This window comes from Lithobates pipiens, unplaced genomic scaffold (assembly GCF_037356315.1).
Source record: "Lithobates pipiens isolate NorthernLeopardFrog02 unplaced genomic scaffold, aLitPip1_a1.2 Scaffold_3, whole genome shotgun sequence".
NCBI lineage: Eukaryota > Metazoa > Chordata > Amphibia > Anura > Ranidae > Lithobates > Lithobates pipiens.
Genome location: NW_027507790.1, coordinates 158,339,092 through 158,360,211, shown reverse-complemented (window position 1 = coordinate 158,360,211; position 21,120 = coordinate 158,339,092). Strand labels below are relative to the sequence as shown.

Genomic DNA, 21,120 nt, shown 5'->3' with positions numbered 1-21,120 from the left:
GTCGGTACAATGGCACGGGCAGGCATAAGGACATACATGTACGTCCCTTGCCTCCCGCGGGTCGGGGGCCCGATCGGGCCCCCGCCCGGTGCCTGCGGCGGTCGGTATTCGTACGGGAGCGATCCCGGACGAGGGGACGGCCATTCATTCATGGCCACCCCCTCGCGATCGCTCCCGACGAATAGAAATCCCCGGTGACATCACTTCCTCTCCTGTAATGTAAACACAGGAGAGGAAGTGATGTATTCTCTCCTCCGTGTCGGTATTTTTCGTTCCGACACGGAGGAGAGCGGATCAGTAAGTTGCACCAACACTCTACACACACAGTAGAACATGCCAGGCACACTCACACCCCCCCTTTACCCCCCGATCACCCCCCCAATTACCCCTGCCCCCCAGTCACAGTGACACCAATGTCATTTTTTTTTTTTTTTTTTTTTTTTTTTTGCATTGGTGTCATTTGTGACTGTAATAACTGTTAGGGCAGTTAGAGTTAGCCCCCTTTAGTTCTAATGTACCCCCCTAACCCCCCCAATAAAGGTTTAACCCCGTGATCACCCCCCGTCGCCAGTGTCACTAAGGCTGGGTTCACATTGCAGCGGTTTATGAGAACGAATGTGATTCGCACCGCACTGCAGTGCAAATCACATCCGATCTCTGTGCGATTCGAGTTCAGCCATTCGCCGCACCCGCCGCACCCGCCACACCCGCCGCACCCGCCGCAAATTCGCACGGGACCCTTTTTTTGGCCCGCAGCAGAATCGGATCGCATGGGTGTTCACACCATGCGATCCGAGTTTGCAGATCGCACTGCGATATGCGAACTGATCTGGGGGTGTCAGTAACATTTCACTGACACTCCCAGCAGTTCGCATAGGGCAGTGTGAACTGCCGCCGGGAGGCATGCGATGCGGGAACCCGCCGCGCATTCGTGGCGTTCCCGCATCGCTCCAGTGTGAACCCAGCCTAATAAGCGATCGTTTTTCTGATCGCTGTATTAGTGTCACAGGTGACGCTAGTTAGGCAGGTAGGTATTTAGGTTCGCTGCAGCTTTTTATAGCGCCAGGGACCCCCATATACTACCGCATAAAGCCCCCTAATTGCCCCCTAGTTAACCCTTTCACCAGTGATCACCATATAACTGTTACAGGTGACGCTGGTTGGTTAGTTATTTTTTTATAGTTTCAGGGCACCCGCCATTTATTACCTAGTCTGACTAGTGTACCCCTAAATTTAGGGGTGTCTACTTTCCAAAATGGGGTCATTTGGGGGGGGTTTGTGCCATCTTGGCATTTTATGGCCTTCAAAACTGTAACGCCCTTAGAAAGCCTGAAGGCGGTGCTTGGTTTTCGGGGCCCCGTACGCGGCTAGGCTCCCAAAAAGTCCCACATATGTGGTATCCTCGTACTCAGGAGAAGCAGCAGAATTTATTTTGGGGTGTCATTTCACATATGCCCATGGCATGCGTGAGCAATATATCATTTAGTGACAACTTTGTTAAAAAAAAAAAAAAAAAAAAAAGTTTGTAATTTTCCCGCAACTTGTGGCAAAATATAAAATATTCCATGAACTCAACATGCCTCTCAGCAAATAGCTTGGGGTGTCTACTTTCTAAAATGGGGTCATTTGTGGGGGTTTTGTGCCATCTTGGCATTTTATGGCCTTCAAAACTGTAATAGGTAGTGAGAAGTGAACTCAAAAATTTACGCCCTTAGAAAGCCTGAAGGCGGTGCTTGGTTTTCGGGGCCCCGTACGCGGCTAGGCTCCCAAAAAGTCCCACATATGTGGTATCCCCATACTCAGGAGAAGCAGCAGAATTTATTTTGGGGTGTCATTTCACATACGCCCATAGCATGTGTGAGCAATATATCATTTAGTGACAACTTTGTGTAAAAAAAAAAAAAAATTTTTTTTTTTGTCATTATTCAATCGCTTGAGGCAAAAAAATAAAATATTCAATGGGCTCAACATGCCTCTTATCAATTTCCTTAGGGGGTCTACTTTCCAAAATGGGGTCATTTGGGGGGGTTTTGTACTGCCCTGCCATTTTAGCACCTCAAGAAATGAGATAGGCAGTCGTAAACTAAAAGCTGCGTAAATTCCAGAAAACGTACCTTAGTTTGTAGATGTGACAACTTTTGCGCAAACCAATAAATATACAATTATTGACTTTTTTTTTACCAAAGACATGTGGCTGAATACATTTTGGCCTAAATGTATGACTAAAATTGAGTTTATTGGATTTTTCTAATAACAAAAAGTAGAAAATATCATTTTTTTTCAAAATTTGCGGTCTTTTTACGTTTATATCGCAAAAAATAAAAATCGCAGAGGCAATCAAATACCATCAAAAGAAAGCTCTATTTGTGGGAAGAAAAGGACGCAAATTTTGTTTGGGTACAACATTGCATGACCGCGCAATTACCAGTTAAAGCAGCGCAGTGCCAAAGTGTAAAAAGACCTCTGGTCATTTACCAGCGAAATGGTCCGGTCTGAAAGTGGTTAAGTAGAATAAGGAATACGTAGAACCCGCTTCAGTTTTAGACAGCTGTCTTTGTCCCCACTGGGAAGATTTGTTGATTTTGACTTTTAGGAAACTGCTTAGGTTATATAAAATACAGGGTTTTCAAGCTTAAAGTCTGGCAAATTTTAAAATGATCCCTTGCAGTATGGCTGCACCCACACTGCAAGGGTTAACCACTTATTTTGCCTAGGGGAGCAGAGAAACTGTTTTTAGTTACCTGATCCTCTGCTCTCTCTCAGCAGGTGGCGCTCCCACATGCTCCAGAGGTACACTATCCCTCAGAGTCATCATGTCAAATACAAGACTGCTTTGGTCTTGATGACTTCAGGACCCTAGATCACTGGAGTGTGAGGGGGAAATAGCTTAGGAGACCACTCTAGCTGCGGGGATGATTGGAGGATCAGGTAATTTTTTTAATCCAAGACTTAAATGGACATTTAACTTTGGCAGTGAAAATACAGGCCTGCTCCAAGGGATAATTTTTTAGTTGGCTGGAGCCAGGGTTTAAAGGGTTTATTTTAATTTTTGGATATAGGTATATTCTTGTTATGAAACCCGATGAAGGCTTCTAACAGAGTTTCTTAAGTTCCACACATCTTGCATAGCTACTTTAGCTATTTTCAACAGATGCTAACCTGCTGGCTGCTAGGAAAGTATTTAGCCCAGCCTCAGGAGCCACACAGTGCCAGCACAAGGTGTCCTAACACTTTGGTAACAGGGCTACTTCAAATTCAGCACACTTCAACTGACTATCATTGTCAAATCCAACTATGTCTGGCTGGCCTTGAGTGACAATCAAAGATGTGGCTGTAATAACAGGAGCTACACCTATTCATTTTTAATATTCACAACAACAAACATGTTTGTCCCTGAAAAGGAACTGATAAATCTATGCTCTGTCTATATCATAGGTTCTTAGTGTCTTCCCACAGATCGACCACTCTGGTTAAGGCCATTCTGCATATATTCTTGTATATATTCTTGTACGTGCTTTCATTTACATAATACTTGAACATGCTCCATTTAGAGCCCCAAAGTGTCCCCTCCACCTCAATAGCAAGGTCCACTTACTCAAGGAGCCCCGTAAAATGCTGCATAAAAGTACCCATGGGGAGAAAAATAAATAAACAATAACATAATATACCTTTCCACTTTACACAGTGACATCATCCTCCTGCCAACAATAAGGCCGCGTACACACGCGGGGACTGTTCGCCCAACTTTGTCCGTCAAACAGTTTCGGCAAACAGACCGCTCAAAATTAGCATGGACGGACATGGCCACACACGACGTACGAACAGTTTGCTGAAACCGTGCGCGATGACGTGAACGGCACGTACGACGGGACGAAAAATACGACGTCCTATACACTGCATTATAACTTTCGGCGTGTAAAGCCTTTCTGAGCATGCGCGGAACTTAGTTTGTCGAACAAGCCTACACACGAGGGAACTGTTCCCTGAAACAAGGTTTCAGCGGACAGTTTTTCGGAAATTCCGAAAAACCTTGTTCAGCGGACTGTTCGCTGAAACTGTCCGCTGAAAGCCCACACACGAGCGGACTGTTTGCCGAAACACTGTTCAGCGGACAAAGTTGGGCGAACAGTCCCCGCGTGTGTACGCGGCCTTACTCTGCGTAAAGCCAAGTTTCCTGAAGCTCATGAGAAAATGCTGCACAGTGCAGGATTGTTTTCTCATGAGATTTGATGTTCTTAGATGAAGTGGCTACATTACTTTTCAGGCTTTTTTCTTTATGTTTGCCTGGGGATCCCACCAGCAACACACTTTCAGTCCCAGGGCAACAATCACTCACTATATTGTAATTACAGAGGGACAGTGTTGTCATCCTAGCACAGAAAGTGAGTACAGAATATCTGTCCCCCTCTTAAAGCGGTAGTAAACCCGCTATTTTTTTTTTTTTTAACACCTGCAAAGCAAAAGGCATTATGAGCTAGTATGCACCGCATACTAGCTCATTATGATATACTTACCTTAGAACGAGGCCCCGACATCTGCCACGATCCACGCCGAGGGAGCTGACATGCTCCCTCTGCGTTTCTTCCGGGTATCGCGGCTCCGGCGCTGTGAGTGGCCGGAGCCGCGATATCGCCACTCCCGCGCGTGCTCGCGGGAGATTTAATTCCGGCCGCCGGCCACTGCCGGATTTTCAGGCCGAGAATCCCCTCGTGCGCATGCGCCGCTGCAGTCAGCGGCGCATACCGAGGGGAATATCTCCTAAACCGTACAGGTTTAGGAGATATTTTTTTTACCTACAGATAAGCCTTATTATAGGCTTTCCTGTAGGTAAAAGTTACAAAAAAGAGTATACAACCACTTTAACTGTGTTTGATATTATAATTATATTCACAGCAAGTTACATAGACTCTATATTAATTAAAGGATCAACTTCGCGTGAAGGGTCCTGCTCAAAAAATTTCCATTTGATCAGCGCTTGCAGCCAATCCACTGCAGCGCTGATCAATGTATTCTGACTGTGATTCCCAGATTCACATTGAATGTGTTGATGGGGGGAATAAGGTCTGTTTTTTTCATTCAACTCGTTGGCTGAAAAAAAAGTAAACTGACCCATGTATGGCCAGCTTTAGGCTGGATTCACACCTATGCATTTTTAGTGCTTTTCGCATTTTGTAGATTTGCACTACAGAACGTGTTCCATAGGAAACCATGTTAAATGGACTGTAGTGCAAATCTGCAAAATGCAAAAAGCACAAAAAATGCATAGGTGTGAATCCAGCCTTAGAAAAAGTAAGCAGATATAAATTGTATCCATTAACAAAGTCAGTTTTAATAAATGTGTAATAACTGTTTAGTGTCAATCACAGACTTTTTTTTTTTTTCGTTTGGATAGAGTGGAAAATGATTACAACGCTTGTCAGTTTTTATTACTGTGTGTGCCCCTATAAGGGATATTCACACTTTCTATTTGTTCTGTTTACCATTTACATTGAAAGTGAAAGTAAAAGAAAATCTAACATTTTGGGTTGTCCCCAGAAAATTAATAGAGGGGAAATCTTCCAATGGGGACACTAGATCTGGTGATCTTGGGGTCCCCAAGGAATTTCTTTAATTTGCAGGAACTTCCTCTCGCTTCCTGTTTGGCTATGGGACAGGAAGTGAAGGGAAATCTCAGCAATGGGACATAGATGGCGAAAAAAAAATCTGACAGGGGTTATAACTCTCTCTTACCTATCCAAAATGAATAAAAATAAATGTTGACTATCGTTCTATTTTAAACTGATTAGTAAATTACCATTAAAGGGGTTGTAAAGTCAGAAGGTTTTTTAATCTTAATGCATTCTATGCATTAAGATAAAAAGCCTTCTGTGTGCAGCAGCCCCCCTCACCCCCCTATTACTTACCTGAGCCTCATCTCTGTCCAGCAATGTCCACAAGTGTCTCAGCCTTCCTGGACTCTCCATTCTGATTGGATGAGACACAACAGCGATGCCATTGGCTCCCACTGGTGCTAATAAAAGTCAGTTAACCAATCAGGAGAGAAAGGGGCAGGGCTGAACTGCAGCTCCATGTCTAAATGGACACAGGGAGCTCGGGTGCCCCCATATCACGTTGCTTGCTGTGGGGGCACTCAGCAGGAGGGAGGGGCCAGGAGCACAGAAGAGGGACCCGAGAAGAGGAGGATATGGGCTGTTCTGTGCAAATCCACAGACTTTACAATTACTTTAAGGAAGAGAATGTTACATTTTGGTTTGAAATGTATAATATGCTCATCTCTGTAATAAGTGCTCCTAACCCAACAATCTCACTTAAAACCAGGACGAGCAGGCATATTAAATAATGTAGTGCAAAGTGCAGGTGACTTCAGAACAGAAATTTGATTGGTCGCCATAGCTTTTTCAGGCTGTATACATATAGATTATCGTTGCATTGCTTTAATAATTACAAAGGCCCGATCAATGTAAAATCAGGTAAAATCCACTGCTTATTTCTCTTTACTACATTATGAGCACATCCATTCTAAATTAGTCAAATACAGTGGTGTGAAAAAGTGTTTGCCCCCTTCCTCATTTCCTGTTCCTTTGCATGTTTGTCACACTTAAGTGTTTCGGAACATCAAACCAATTTAAACAATAGTCAAGGACAACACAAGTAAACACAAAATGCAATTTGTAAATGAAGGTGTTTATTATTAAAGGTGAAAAAAAATCCAAACCATCATGGCCCTGTGTGAAAAAGTGATTGCCCCCCTTGTTAAAACATACTATAACTGTGGTTGTCCACACCTGAGTTCAATTTCTCTAGCCACACCCAGGCCTGATTATTGCCACACCTGTTCACAATCAAGGCATCACTTAAATAGGAGCCGCTTGACACAGTAAGGTCCACCAGAAGATCCTTAAAAGCTACACATCATGCCGAGACCCAAAGAAATTCAGGAACAATTGAGAAAGAAAGTAATTGAGATCTATCAGTCTGGAAAGGGTTATAAAGCCATTTCCAAAGCTTTGGGAATCCAGCGAACCACAGTGAGAGCCATTATCCACAAATGGCGAAGACATGGAACAGTGGTGAACCTTCCCAGGAGTGGCCGGCCGCCCAAAATTACCCCAAGAGCGCAGCGACGACTCATCCAAGAGGTCACAAAAGACCCCACAACAACGTCCAAGGAACTGCAGGCCTCACTTGCCTCAGTTAAGGTCAGCGTTCATGCCTCCACCATCAGGAAAAGACTGGCCAAAAATGGCCTGCATGGCAGAGTTCCAAGGAGAAAACCACTGCTGAGCAAAAAGAACATCAAAGCTCGTCTCAATTTCCCCACAACACATCTTGATGATCCCCAAGACTTTTGGCACAACATTCTGTGGACCGATGAGACAAAAGTGGAACTCTTTGGAAGGTGTGTGTCCAAGTATATCTGGCGTAGAAGGAACACTGCATTTCATAAAAAGAACATTATACCAACAGTAAAATATGGTGGTGGTAGTGTGATGGTCTGGGGCTGTTTTGCTGCTTCAGGACCTGGAAGACTTGCCGTGATAAAAGGAACTATGAATTCTGCTGTCTACCAAGAGATCCTGAAGGAGAATGTCCAACCATCTGTTCGTGTACTCAAGCTGAAACCAACTTGGGTTCTGCAGCAGGACAATGATCCTAAACACACCAGCAAGTCCACCACCGAATGGCTGAAGAAAAACAAAATGAAGACTTTGGAGTGGCCTAGCCAAAGTCCTGACCTGAATCCTATTGAGATGTTGTGGTATGACCTTAAAAAGGCCGTTCATGCTGGAAAACCCTCTAATGTAACTGAATTAGGACAATTCTGCAAAGATGAGTGGGCCAAAATTCCTCCAGGACGCTGTAAAAGCCTCATTGCACGTTATCGCAAACGCTTGGTTGCAGTTGTTGCTGCTAAGGGTGGCCCAACCAGTTATTAGGTTTAGGGGGCAATCACTTTTTCACACAGGGCCATGATGGTTTGGATTTTTTTTCACCTTTTATAATAAACACCTTCATTTACAAATTGCATTTTGTGTTTACTTGTGTTGTCCTTGAGTATTGTTTAAATTGGTTTGATGTTCCGAAACAATTAAGTGTGACAAACATGCAAAGGAACAGGAAATGAGGAAGGGGGCAAACACTTTTTCACACCACTGTATCTTGTTTTTTCATTAATATTAGCATGGCACAGAACTATATGACAGTACCGTGGTGGTTTAGTAACAATTTATAAATTGCATTCCCACTATTCTAATGGAATTTCAGCAACCACCCCCCACCACCACCATCCCGTTAAGTGAAGTGATATAATTAGACAAACATATTTTTAGAGCGACAGGACAGACGTACAGTGGAAGTGTTAACATCCTAAGATTGGGACAATTAGATTTAATGGATTTCTTGAGGTGTTTCCTGAGTGTTTGACAGACATAAAATGTTACTGTGTACCTAAACTGATGTTGTCAGCTGTGCCGCCGAGATTGTTATTGCCTCTGACATATTTGAATCTTCTGTCTCTTCAATCATAACACCCCATCTAATGATAGAGGAATCTGTGTGAGGACTTGGACTGCATGGAAGAGGGCTAGGAGGGAAAAAAGAGAGGCCAACACAGCTATGCCTGCCGCCATTGATCTGGATGCTGGTGGGGATGGTGGAAAGGACAAGAATCTGACCTCTCTGTCCTTCAGTCTAACTCATCATAACAAGCGAGCTTGTTTTATACATGGTCATTCACAAAAGATGGATTCAGTCTCAGGGAGTTGATGACCCCCTTTTTTCTGTAAAAATAAGGTAAACTATATGAGAAATAGATTCACGGTGTATATACGGTATCTTCCGTAACTTAAAGCTGTAATTTCAAGGAAAAATAAATTGCATTGTCATCACTAGCACATGATAGAAGGGAGTATTTAAAAAAGAGCCATTTGACCCACTTAGAAGTCCCCTCTAGCTATGTACAGAATCTGAGAGGTACATTGTAGTTCTTCAGCTATTCAGTATCCATAGAGACAAACAGATTACTTCCAAAACGGAGCAAAGCAGCTGAAAGAGGCAACTAAAAGGACATCTATCACTATTTTTAAAACATTGCCCTTATGTTTGTCTGGATAAGAATTTTTATTGTATAAATACATTTTTCTATATTTTCTATTATAATTTTTGTACAGCGTTAACAATTTTGGCAAGCTTGGACATGTTTATTATAGTATCCTAGATCCTCTTCTAATTTTAGTGAATGGCTGCGTGTCTTTTTATGTTCCCTTAGACGTAAAAGTTTATTGTGGGGTCACCAGTATGGTATTTGTACATTGAAATCATAATCCTCCCCTCTCAAGCATCTCCTCTCCAGAGAGAATAATTTCAGTGCTCATAATCTTCTCTCATAACTAAGGTCCTCCAGTCCCTTAATTAGCTTTGTTGTCCTTCTCTGGATGCTCTCCAGTTCCAGCACATCCTTCCTGAGGACCGGTGCCAAGAACTGGACGGTATACTCCAGGTACAGCCGGACCAGAGTCTTGTAGAGCGGGAGAATTATAATTTTATCTCTGGAGTTAATCCCCTTTTTAATGCATGTCAATATTCTGTTTGCTTTGCTTGCAGCAGCTAGGCATTGCATGCCATTGATCATCTACTAAGACCCCCAGGTCATTTTCCAGGTCATTTTCCAATCCTATAGTGTACAGTATTAATTCTGATCACTATATTAGTGTCACTATTGATGTTAGTGTCAGTTAGTGCCAGATTTCCCGCCATACTATCTAAGTCCCACTTTAAGTTGCTGATCACCACCATTACCAGTATAGCATCACAGCTGTCTAAATTCCAGTATACAGTATATTCCATCGTTTGTAGATGCTATAACTTTTACAAAAAACAATTAATATATGTATTTTCTATTTGATATGTTTTATAACAGAAAGTAGAATTGTTTTTTTTTTCAAAATTATCAGCATTTTTTAATTTATATAATAAAAAATAAGAAACACAGTGATGACCAAATAGCATCAAAAGATTATATTACAAATACAGTATATGAAAGATCACATTTTATATATCATGAAAGTGTTATGACATTATGGTATTAGTATAATGTCATAATACTTTCATGATATATAAAATGTGATCTTTCATATACTGTATTTGTAATGTCAATGTCCACCAAACATTATTTAACAAATGTTGTTGGCACTGTATTTCTCTATTACTCTTTAACACTGTAATATTTATATATTTCGACTTTAAAGGCCCTGACGAAGCAGAGTCCCCTGTGAAGCATGTAAGCCACATTTTTGACACTCTTTACCAGGATCTGTAAAGTAAAATTGTAATCTATTTCAGATTGTAATTTGTTTTTAAGGTTTCGATCCATGGATGGTGAATAAAGTTTTTCTACATTTTTAATTTGTGGCATAGATTGTTATTTCAACCCCACGGGGCACACTCAAAGTCCCACTCCACCCTGTTTTTAGTTGGTATTTTGCATCCTAACAACTAGCCATTAACTGATGTCTATAAGCAGCTTTAGGACAGCCAACAAGCAGATTTCTTGGTGAGAGTAAAGCCCCGTACACACGAGAGGACTTATGTCCGACAGACTTCCGAAGGAGTTCTGCCGGAGTTCTGCCGGAGTTCCGACAGAGTTCTGACGGACTTTTCGACTGAGCGGACTTGGCCACACACAATCACACTAAACTCCGACGGATTCGAACGTGATGACGTACGACTGGACTCGAATAAGGAAGTTCATAGCCAGTAGCCAATAGCTGCCCTAGCGTCGGTTTTAGTCCGTCGGAATAGCATACACACGAGCGAATTTTTCGAAGGGACCGGGTCCGGCGGAGTTCCGTCGGGAAAATTTGAAGCATGTTCCATATTCTAAAGTCCGTCAGACTTTGGTAAATCAAAAGTCTGTTGCAGCCCACACACGATCGAATAGTCTGACGGAATCAGTCCGTCGGACTTTGGATGTTGAAAAGTCAGCTCGTGTGTACGCGGCATTAGGCTCGGTTCACACTGTGCAGTGCGAGAACCCGTGCAAATCCAGTACGGGTTCCTGAATCGCATACATCTTGCAGGCAGTTCACACTGCCCTATGCAAACTGCTGTGATATTGCATATCAAAGTGCGAATAGTTAGTTCCGGAAGGAATCGCGTCGCATGGGGGTGAGTACCCATGCAATATGATTCTGGTGCGGACCAAAGAGGGTCCTGCACAACTTTGGTCCAAATGCGATGCAAATTCAGCCATACAATCTAATTTATTTAGAACAATGATTCCACTCATTAAATATGTTTTGACAATGAGATGTGCACACTGGATTTATAGAAAATCATTAAAAGAGCCGTGATATTCAGTATGCTAAAGCCACCAATCAGAGGACAGCTTTTACCCATTTAGATTGATAGAATAGTGAACGCTTAGTTCTGCTATGCATTGTTTAATTTTTTTTTTGTATTACTCTGTGCGCTCTGCCATCAAAAAGCCCAACGCCCAGTAAACCTTCTCATTAGGGAACTGCATTTCTATATGCACAGATGTTTAAATATGCATAATCACACATGTATACAGTAGTTCCTCTGCTCTACATTATGCTGTTTGTAGACAACCCCCTGTGGCTCACATATCATTCAACTTATGATTTACATATTTTTTGTAAAACTAAAATTGAAAGGAATGACAGTTGTTCTAGTCTTCAAAACAAAAACAGAATTTTTACTCACAAGCAAAATCTCCATTTGTGCTTCAGCACAATGAAAATCTATGCAGGAAGATATAATATAACAATTTCATTTCCTGCCCTTAACGAGAAAATGAGCCATTCTTATCCAAAACATTATTTCTGCCATGCTAATCAGGCTCCGTTTCTGCCTCCATGTGTTCATGAGATTACACAAAGAATCCTAGCTAAATGTACAATTTAGGCAAATATTACAAACAGATCTCAACGATTACAAAACAAGTATTGGGATAGTTACAGACAATATTACAGAAATAATATTTATGTTTTATTTTTTTTATTTTTTTGTGTTTTAAATTCATTTCAGATAGCAAAATTAAATGGAACTCAATTGCAATTTTAATCTCCTATTGTGTTTCTAATGAAGAAAAGTCCTGTGATTATTGCTCTGTATTGTTACTCATACCACAGAAGCCACTGATAAAAAGAATGAACTTGAAATACCCCACAGAGATCGGAAGTTAAGAGCATATTAGGTCACTATGTGGCTAATCAAGAATAATTTGAAGTGCTGCAAGGAACTTTAGAGCTGAATTTGAGTGTTAACAATTGCAACCTGATTATAAAATGTCACTTTCTTCTAAGAAAAAACACAAACGCTAGATTGTATAGTACCCCAGCCTACTCCTACAGAGGGCTATGGCAGACTGAGATCTTGTTAGGGCTTAGGGAAGAACTCCGCTCTTATTGACTACATAGAAAGTACAAAATGGAGGGGATGGGTGAAATTAGTACTATAACATAATGTATTTTCAATAAAAACACAATTTATTAAAGTCACGCAGATACATATAAAAACTATTTGCACAATACATAAACAGCTTTGTGGTCATTCAAGGCTTGTGTTTGTAGCTCCTATAGTTGTTCTCACATTTTTAGTCCTACATGTTTTGCTGTATGGCTTTCTCAGGGACAAGCATGGTTTTATGGCTTCTGTCAGGGTACTCACCAAGGCCGGGATGCTGAGAGTGGCTCCCCTTGCAACTGAGCGCACTTTACCCCTGGAAGTGGGGTATAGAGCACAAAGAGGCACGAGTCGCCAGCAGGTAGAAGGGACTTGAGTGAAGATCTCCAGTAGAGCTGGTACACCGTGCAGTGGTAGACTTGGGACCAATCGGGAGTAAGCAGCCCAGCTGGGACTCTAACCCAACAGATCCAGAAATAGAGACTGGGGATGAGTCCTTGGAGGAGGCCAGGGGTCAAACACAGGAAGTCCAGCAGAAACAAGTCCATAATACAAGCCAGGGTCAAACACAGGAAGTCAGGCAGATGAGGCGGGAGAGAGAGTCCTTAAACAAGCTGAGGTCAAACACAGGAGGCAGATAGAGTAGAGGAGTCCTTAGGCAAGCCGGGGTCAAACACAGGAGACAGGTAGAGTAGAGGAGTCCATAGGCAAGCCGGGGTCAAACACAGGAGGCAGGTAGAGTAGAGGAGTCCTTAGGCAAGCCAGGATAAAAGTACTGGAGAAGATCAGATCGGGTCAATCCAGATCTCAACAGGTAATCACAGGATAACAGAACTTGAGACAGGAACACAGGAAGCTGAGAGACAAACCAGCAATTAGACAAGGGGCTGGGCAGCCTTTTATAGGCCAGCAAGGGGGTTTCACGTTATGCGCGCTTCAGTGTGCCCGCGCCGTCATGCTGTATCGCGCACCCGGATGCGCTGTTCAGCTGTATCGTGCACCCGCATGCGCCGGAGCGCCATTCTACTGCGCATGCACATGGGAAAGTGCCGACACTGGCAAGTCTGGCTTCTGCTATTTCTCTGATGGCTACTATATGGATAAACAAAAGCCAATTACAACAAAAGTGCATATAATATCATATCAATAAATACAGTCTCTATTCATATCAGAAATTATGAAAATAAATACATGAATGCATCGTTCCCCCTATTGACTATACCAGAAAAACCCAGTCACCTGCAATGCTTCATTGCAGCAGGACAGAGTTTGGCAACAAAGCAGGGCAAGGTTAAGTAGTAGCTGCAAGGACCCCTTTCTAATTGAGAGAGCTTTATTTAGCAGTTTGATATTTAAATTTGACCACGGGGACAGATAATAACTGTTTTTTTCCCCTAGGGTGTGGGTCAGCTTTGGGTACCAAGAGAAGAAAATATCACCAGTCTAGTAACTCCCTGGAATTCATACAGATGGCCACAGACAGATTTAACGAAATTGTCTCTTATGTGTCCTAAAAGTGTTGCGTCAAATTCATATACATGTCTAGAACTTGCACTTGATTTTGTTGCAGTTTTAGAATGTACGCGAGACACCTTTTGCAAAATCTCCACCCAAAATGGGAAGCTCTGCTTGTTTGTCTCTTCCCACCCCTCCGCTGCCACATTTGGCACCTGTCGGGGGGAGCAGGTATCTTCTCCCACTTCCAGCTGAGCTCACTGCGGCAAACTCAACTGGAAGCTTGGCCCCCCTCCTCCTTTCCCCGCTGCCGGACCTTTCACAAAGCGCAGCGCGCTTTGCACATGTGCAGTAGGGAACCGGCTGTAAAGGCTTCACTGCTGTTTTCCCCTAGTCTAGATGGCGAGGGCAGCACCCGAGAGCCATTTTAAAAATCAGCTAGGGTGAAGTCACCACTGGATTTGTGGATAGGGAAGTGTCCTAATATTAAAGGTCAGCAGCTACAATACTTGTAGCTGCTGATTTTTAATTTTTCTGAAGGAGCCTGAAGCTCCGCTTTAATTACTGTGCCACAAGCAAGAGTCCAACAGACATGTACAAACCTTAGTGCGATCATTTGTAAAAAAAAAAAATGAAACTTTTCTATTACATAACTCTGCAGTGATGTCGGGGTGGGCAGACCAAACAGCTAGCCTGTCAAACACAGGTCAATGGGATAGGGGCTGGGTGGGCCGCTCTGTGTATGTGGCTTCTCCCCCTTTCCATCCGCTATTATACACTAACCATGGGATAGGGGCTGGGTGGGCCAATCTGTGTATGTGGCGCTATCCCTTTCTTAAGCAGCCCAATCATTGGCTGGTGTCTGATAGCTGATAGATTGGCGGTGGAACCACATACAGGGTGCCGCCCCGCCCAACCCCTATCCTGGTGTATGATAGCAAGCAGCGACATCACATGACAGTTTAACGCACTTCATGGCTTTTACAAGCCTGGTGATCTGCTCAATGTGAAACTCCGCCTCTCCTCTATCAGTGCCAATCAATGCAACCCGTCAGTGCCAACCAATGCCACCTATCAGTGCCAATCAGTGCCATCTGTCAGTGCCAATCAATGCCACCTATCAGTGCCACCTGTCAGTGCCAACCAATGTCACCTATCAGTGCCAATCAGTGCCACCTGACAGTGCCAATCAGTGCCAACCAATTCCACATATCAGTACCAACCAATGCCACCCCACTACTATTTACACTAAACTACTAGGTAAAATAAAATGTGTCAGTAAAAGGCCTGCCGCTAAGCACTGTTCCCACACCACAAAAAAGAAAAAAAAGCGCAGAGCTAATTTACTAATCAACAACTTAACAATAATGGTGGAAGCCTCTAATGTATGGAAATCTCAATAAACTTCAATATTACCACAATACCGGTGATATGTAACATCATATATAATACACATCAGACTGAAAAAATACATACAAAATAAAACTTAGCAGGGATGGTGGAAACCACTTCTATAGATAATTTCCATACAGATTAACTTTAAGTGCAATGATTCCAGTGATATGTGATTTCACATGTAATACACATCAAAATGACAATAAGACAAAAACTTTTTTTAAACTTAGCAGGGATGGTGGAAACCCCTCTACAGATAATTGCTTTACAAACTATTTTCAAGTGCAATAATGTTTTAGTTGGAAGGTTCACACCATTATAGCACTTTGGAATTTTTATTTTTTATATAGTTACATTTAATTCTGTATGTTCTAGTTACTATTATAATGTGAATTTTTGCACTTGAAGTACATTTTTGCCCACCTTTGCTAAGTCCATATTCTTTATGGACCTTGCTTTGTGCACTGGTGAACAGTCATGTTGGAACAGGAAGGGGCCATCTCGAAACTGTTCCCACAAAGTTGGGAGCATAAAATTGTCCAAAATGTCTTGGTATGCTGACGCCTTAAGAGTTCCCTTCACTGGAACTAAGGGGCCAAACCTAACCCTTGAAAAACAACTCCTCACCATAATCCCCCCTCCATCAAATGATTTGGACCAGTGCACAAAGACTTGGATGAGTTTGGGGTGGAGGAACTTGACTAGTCTTCAAATTAGAGTGGAGACTGCAAGCCAGGCCTTCTTGTCCACATCAGTGCCTAACCTCACAAATGCACTTCTAGAAGAGTGGTCAAACATTCCCATAGACACACTCCTAAACCTTCTGGACAGCCTTCCCAGAAGATTTGAAGCTGGTATAGCTGCAAAGGGTGGACCAACTCAATATTGAACCCTGCAGACTAAGACTGGGGTGACATTAAAGTTCATTGGCGTGTAAAGACACGTGTTCCAATATATATATATATATATATATATATATATATATATATATATATATATACATATACACGCATGTTTGTTTGAGCTTTGGGGTGCAGAGTCGGTCTGAGTGGCGTTCAGTCATTCAGAGGCAGCTTTGTATTCTGTGAATGAATACAAAGCTTCCTCTGATTGGCTGAGGTGGAAAGGCAGGTTGATGATGTCAAACTCTCCGACTTAGTCAATCAAAGGAAGCTTTGTATTCATTCACAGAATACAAAGCTGCCTATAAATGGTTGAGCGCCACTCCGAATGACATTATTTTGTTCTGGGTGTGAGACAGGAAGTCTGTCTCACAGCCGAACCCTTGCACCGTGTACTGTATGTAGCTGAAGCTACAAACAATTCAAACAGTGCTCAGATCCAATGCAGCGCTTGGTGAAGATAAACATGGAGATCAACTTTAAAGATGTACTCCCAACTGCCACCCTGTGACCTGTGAATGGACAGTGAAAGGAGAAGCAGCGGAATGGTAAACTCATCTCTCTGTCACTCTGCTCTTCTCCCTTATTATCATGTTCCTTGGTTCCTTGCACTGAAACACAACCAAATGGCTCCTTGTGCTGCTTATTTCTCTCCCAGTCTGAGCTCTGCTTTTCAGAAGACTGCAAAAGGCTGATATCAATTCAAATTACAGTACTGTTTCCATAAATAAAAATATATATATATAGAATACAGTTATAATTATAAAATAAAATATTTTGTCTTTTAAGGTTAGATAAACATGAAGTCAATGTGGGCATCTTCCATGGTAATGGTAATGTAAAATGTCAGCACTCAGAGGGTTAAGCTGATATGATAGATGGCCATGTGGTGTGACATTAGAATAGGTGAAAAAATCTTATAGTAGCAAGTAATGGAGTGAGTCATGGGGGCTGTCAATCTTCATGTCTCTTCTCATTGCCAAGTCTCTACATAATGCAGATATTAACAATACACTTAAGGCAGTCCTACTCAACCTTTGTCATTCACAAAACCACTTTAGCGATGAGCTGAGATTGTTAAAGCCACATTCAAATGTTCTCCTGTTTAATAATTACATTGCGGCTCTGCATTATTTACTTACCGACTCTTTTCAGTCCCCCCTCCCCACCTCCACCTTTTACTTTTTCTTTATTTAGGTTTGCTTAAAGAGGATATTTCAATACAGTCGTGTAAGAAAGAAATCCCATCCACTAACTTTTACCTTCCCCTTGCTTTGCTGCCACTCTGTTCCTTTTTTAAAGCTGGGAGCACAAATTTTCTGTAAACTTGGTGTCGGATGGTGTCAGACAAAGGGATAAGGCCTTCCTTCGCTTTATCTGGTGAAGGTGGCTTTTGGCTGCTCAGGTTCAATGTTTAGTTTAGATCAGGCATGTCCAAAGTCCGGCCCACGGGTCAGTAGTGGCCTGCAATCCGGTTTCAAATGGCCCCACCGCTAATTATATATATCTTTTGTGGCCCCCAATGAATCCCCGAGCACCACAAAAGATATATACCCATCTTTATTGGCGTATAACTAGCACGCACTTTCCCCCCTTTCCTGCTTTCTCTGAGTGGAAAGAGGGGGCAGGTGCTGCCGGATTACACAGAGTGTCAATCTCCTGTGTACCCGCCATTCAGTTACACACAGTCCTGAATCCTGGCCCAGGATTGGACCACTGTTCTGCCTATCACAGGCGGGACTGTGTGTGACTAATCGCTGGGTACACAGGAGATTGCGGCACTGTGTAATCTGACACTGACGAGGCTGCAGATGAGCAAGGATGTGCAGGCTGCATTCATTGCCAATGGTGAGGCTGCTGATGAGCACTGTGCACGCTGCATTAATTGGCAATGGTGAGGCTGCTGATGGGCACTGTGCAGGCTGCATTAATTGTCAGTGGTGAGGCTGCTGATGGGCACTGTGCAGGCTGCATTAATTGGCAATGGTGAGGCTGTAGATGGGCACTGATCAGGCTGCATTGATGGACTGTGACCCTTATTTTGCTTCAAAGCTCTTTAATTAAAGTGTTTTTTTTCCTGAGACTTCCCTCTTAAAAAGAAGGTGCATGTTATACGCTGATAAATACAGTATATACAAATAACACACCCAAGCTCATCCTTAGTCCTGAGCGGTGCTCAGTATTCATTGGGGGCCACAAAAGATATATATATATATATATATATATATATATGGGCAGTGTATTTGTGCTCAGACAGACTTTTGTTCGAAGGTGTGTTCCTGGATTTTGTCTTGTATACAAACGGCAAGGAATTGTCGGGCAACAAATACGAACGTAGTGACGTACTACGTGTTTTTTCAGCTCTTTAGCACTGCTCTTTGGGCTCCTTCTGCTAATTTTGTGTTAGTAGAAGTTTGGTGAGTGTTGATTCGAGCTTTTCATTTAATGCTTTTCAGTTCACGCTTTTCATTTTGTACTTTTCAGTTCGTTTCTGAATGGCTGTTCATCAACCAGACATGCTGCAGAATTGGAGGAGATAACGTGCTATTTATTGTTGGCCTTGGAGTTATTGCTTTGACCCAAGTCCAGTCCAGGAACAGGAGGAGGAGGAGTTCTTGGACCAAAAATCGGTTGCTTTATTAATTGTGACCAATTATGTCTTATGCCTTTGCTGCGGGAGCTCCAGGAGAATAATCCAGATGTTTTTATGTCCATCTGGAATTATCTCCAGATGGCAGATCCCTGCTTTCACCAACTCTTGGCATTGTTGACCCCTTATATTTTAAATAGCAGGACACATGCATGAGAATTTTATTTTATTTTTTGGTTGGATAATAAGGATTTGATGTGTTATACTTTCTATATGTTTGGATGCATAGAATGCACTTTTTGGTTAAGTTCTATTGGCAGATAGCATGTCTAATTTTTTTTTTTTTTTTTTTTTAATGCACAATAAAAAAAATTGTGTAGAATTATACTTGGCTATGTGTTTTACTTCAAATGACAGTTTGGGAGTAGGCAGTTTCATTAAAAAAAAGGTAAAGGTAAAATTAACAAGGGACACCAACATAGTTGTATCTTTGATCTTAAAGACTAGTGGATAATAGTGTTGTGGTAACTTCCCCCCCCCAAAAAAGCATAATAATATTACTCTTGATATCACTAGAAAGAAAAGCTTCATTATTATCCCATTAAGGCCCCTTTCACACATGCGGATGGTATGTCCGTATTTCATCCATCCGTTTGCGGATGAAATATGGGCATACATTCATCCCTATGGGATAGCGGGTGTCTGCGGATGAGCATCCGCAGACACCCGCTATTGTCCGCCTCCGCAACTGTCCGATTCTGCAGACGGAGGAAAATCCTATTTTTCTGTCCGTCTGCAGAGCGGATCGGATGAACACGGACAGACGGTCCGTGCTCATCCGATCCCCATAGAGGAAAGCGGAGAGCTGACAGGGCGGTCCCTGCACAGTGTGCGGAGACCGCCCTGTCCGCCGCCGGCTCAGCGGGGACAACGGATCGATCCCCGCTGAGCGAGCGGATCATCACGGGGCGGATCATTACTGATCCGCCCCGTGTGAAAGAGGCCTAAAGAAGAAAATTGTGTGCTGCATTTCGAGATTTCATAATTTGCACGTCACGAATGTTAATTCTCCAGACCGACCGCTTCTGGCTCGTCCTTGCTTCCGAGCATGTGTGTTTGTACTTTGGACTTTTTGCCCAACGCACTTGTGTACACATGCTCGGAAAATCCGACAACAGACATTTGTCTGTGGAAAATTTTAAAAGCTGCCATCCAACATTTGTCCGTGGAAAATCCGACAGCAATTGTGGCGTACAAGCGGCCGGATTTTCCACCAACAGCCTGTCATCACACATTTCCCATCAGAAAATCTGTTTGTGTGTAAACGGCTTTAGACTGAATTTTAATGTTTCAAAGAATGTCAGGCAAAATGGTCGGCCCTCACGCATGTTCACTGCATTGTTTTAACTGACAATTGTGCGGTCATGCGACGTTGTACCCAAACAAAATTGATGTCCTTTTTTCCCACAAATAGAGCTTTCTTTTGGTGGTATTTGATCACCTCTGAGGTTTTTATTTTCTGCGCTATAAACAAAAAAAGAGCAACATTTTTGAAAAAAAGCAACAATATTTTTTACTTTCTCCTATAATACATATCCAAAAAAATAAAATGAAATGTATTCATCAATTTAGGCCAGAATGTATTCTGCTAAATTTTTTTGGTAAAAAATATCTCAATGAGCGTATATTTATTGGTTTGCGCAAAAGTTATAGCGTCTACAAAATAGGGGAAAGATTTATTTTTTATTGTTTTTACTAGTAATGGTGGGGATCAGCAATATTTAGCGGGACTGCGAGATTGCGACGGACAAATCTGACACTTTTTGGTGACCAGTGACACCAATACAGTGATCAGTGCTATGAAAATTCACTGATAACCGTATAAATGCCACTGGCAGGGAAGGGGTTAAAACTAGGGGTGGTCATAGGTTTAAGTGTTCCCTAGGGAGGTGCTTTCTAACTGTCAGCGGGATGGGCTCACTGGGAGTAGAGCGAGATCGCTGTTCCTGATCACTAGAACAGCTCCCCTGTCAGAATGGGCATCCATCTTGTTTACATAGGCAGATCCCCGTTCTGCCTCTCTTTACCACGATCGCGATTGACCAGCAAACACTAAGTCTGCCAGACACCTGAGGGGGCTCCCGCAGCACGCGCCTGCTGTATCTAGTGCATGGACCGACGCACAGGTAAGTCGGTTCGTGCAGCCGGGCCACCCTGCCTTTGTATATGTGCGGTGGGCAGTCTAGAAGTGATTTATGCCGCGTACACACGATCGAATTGTATGACGGACTTAGTCCGTCATACAATCCGGCGGACAATCCGGCGGACTTTCTACCGAACGGACTTGGCCAC

The 21,120-nt window shown here is 42.7% G+C and overlaps 1 long non-coding RNA gene across 1 annotated transcript in view; it reads left to right on the top strand.

Annotated features, from left to right (window-relative positions):
- Window positions 1-18,711, top strand: part of LOC143940005 (uncharacterized) — a 120,758-nt gene extending 102,047 nt beyond the window's left edge. Inside the window, exon 2 of the long non-coding RNA XR_013263796.1 lies at window positions 18,663-18,711. This is a non-coding gene — a long non-coding RNA (uncharacterized LOC143940005). The remainder of the gene's footprint in view (window positions 1-18,662) is intronic.
- The last annotated feature ends 2,409 nt before the right edge of the window (window positions 18,712-21,120 follow it).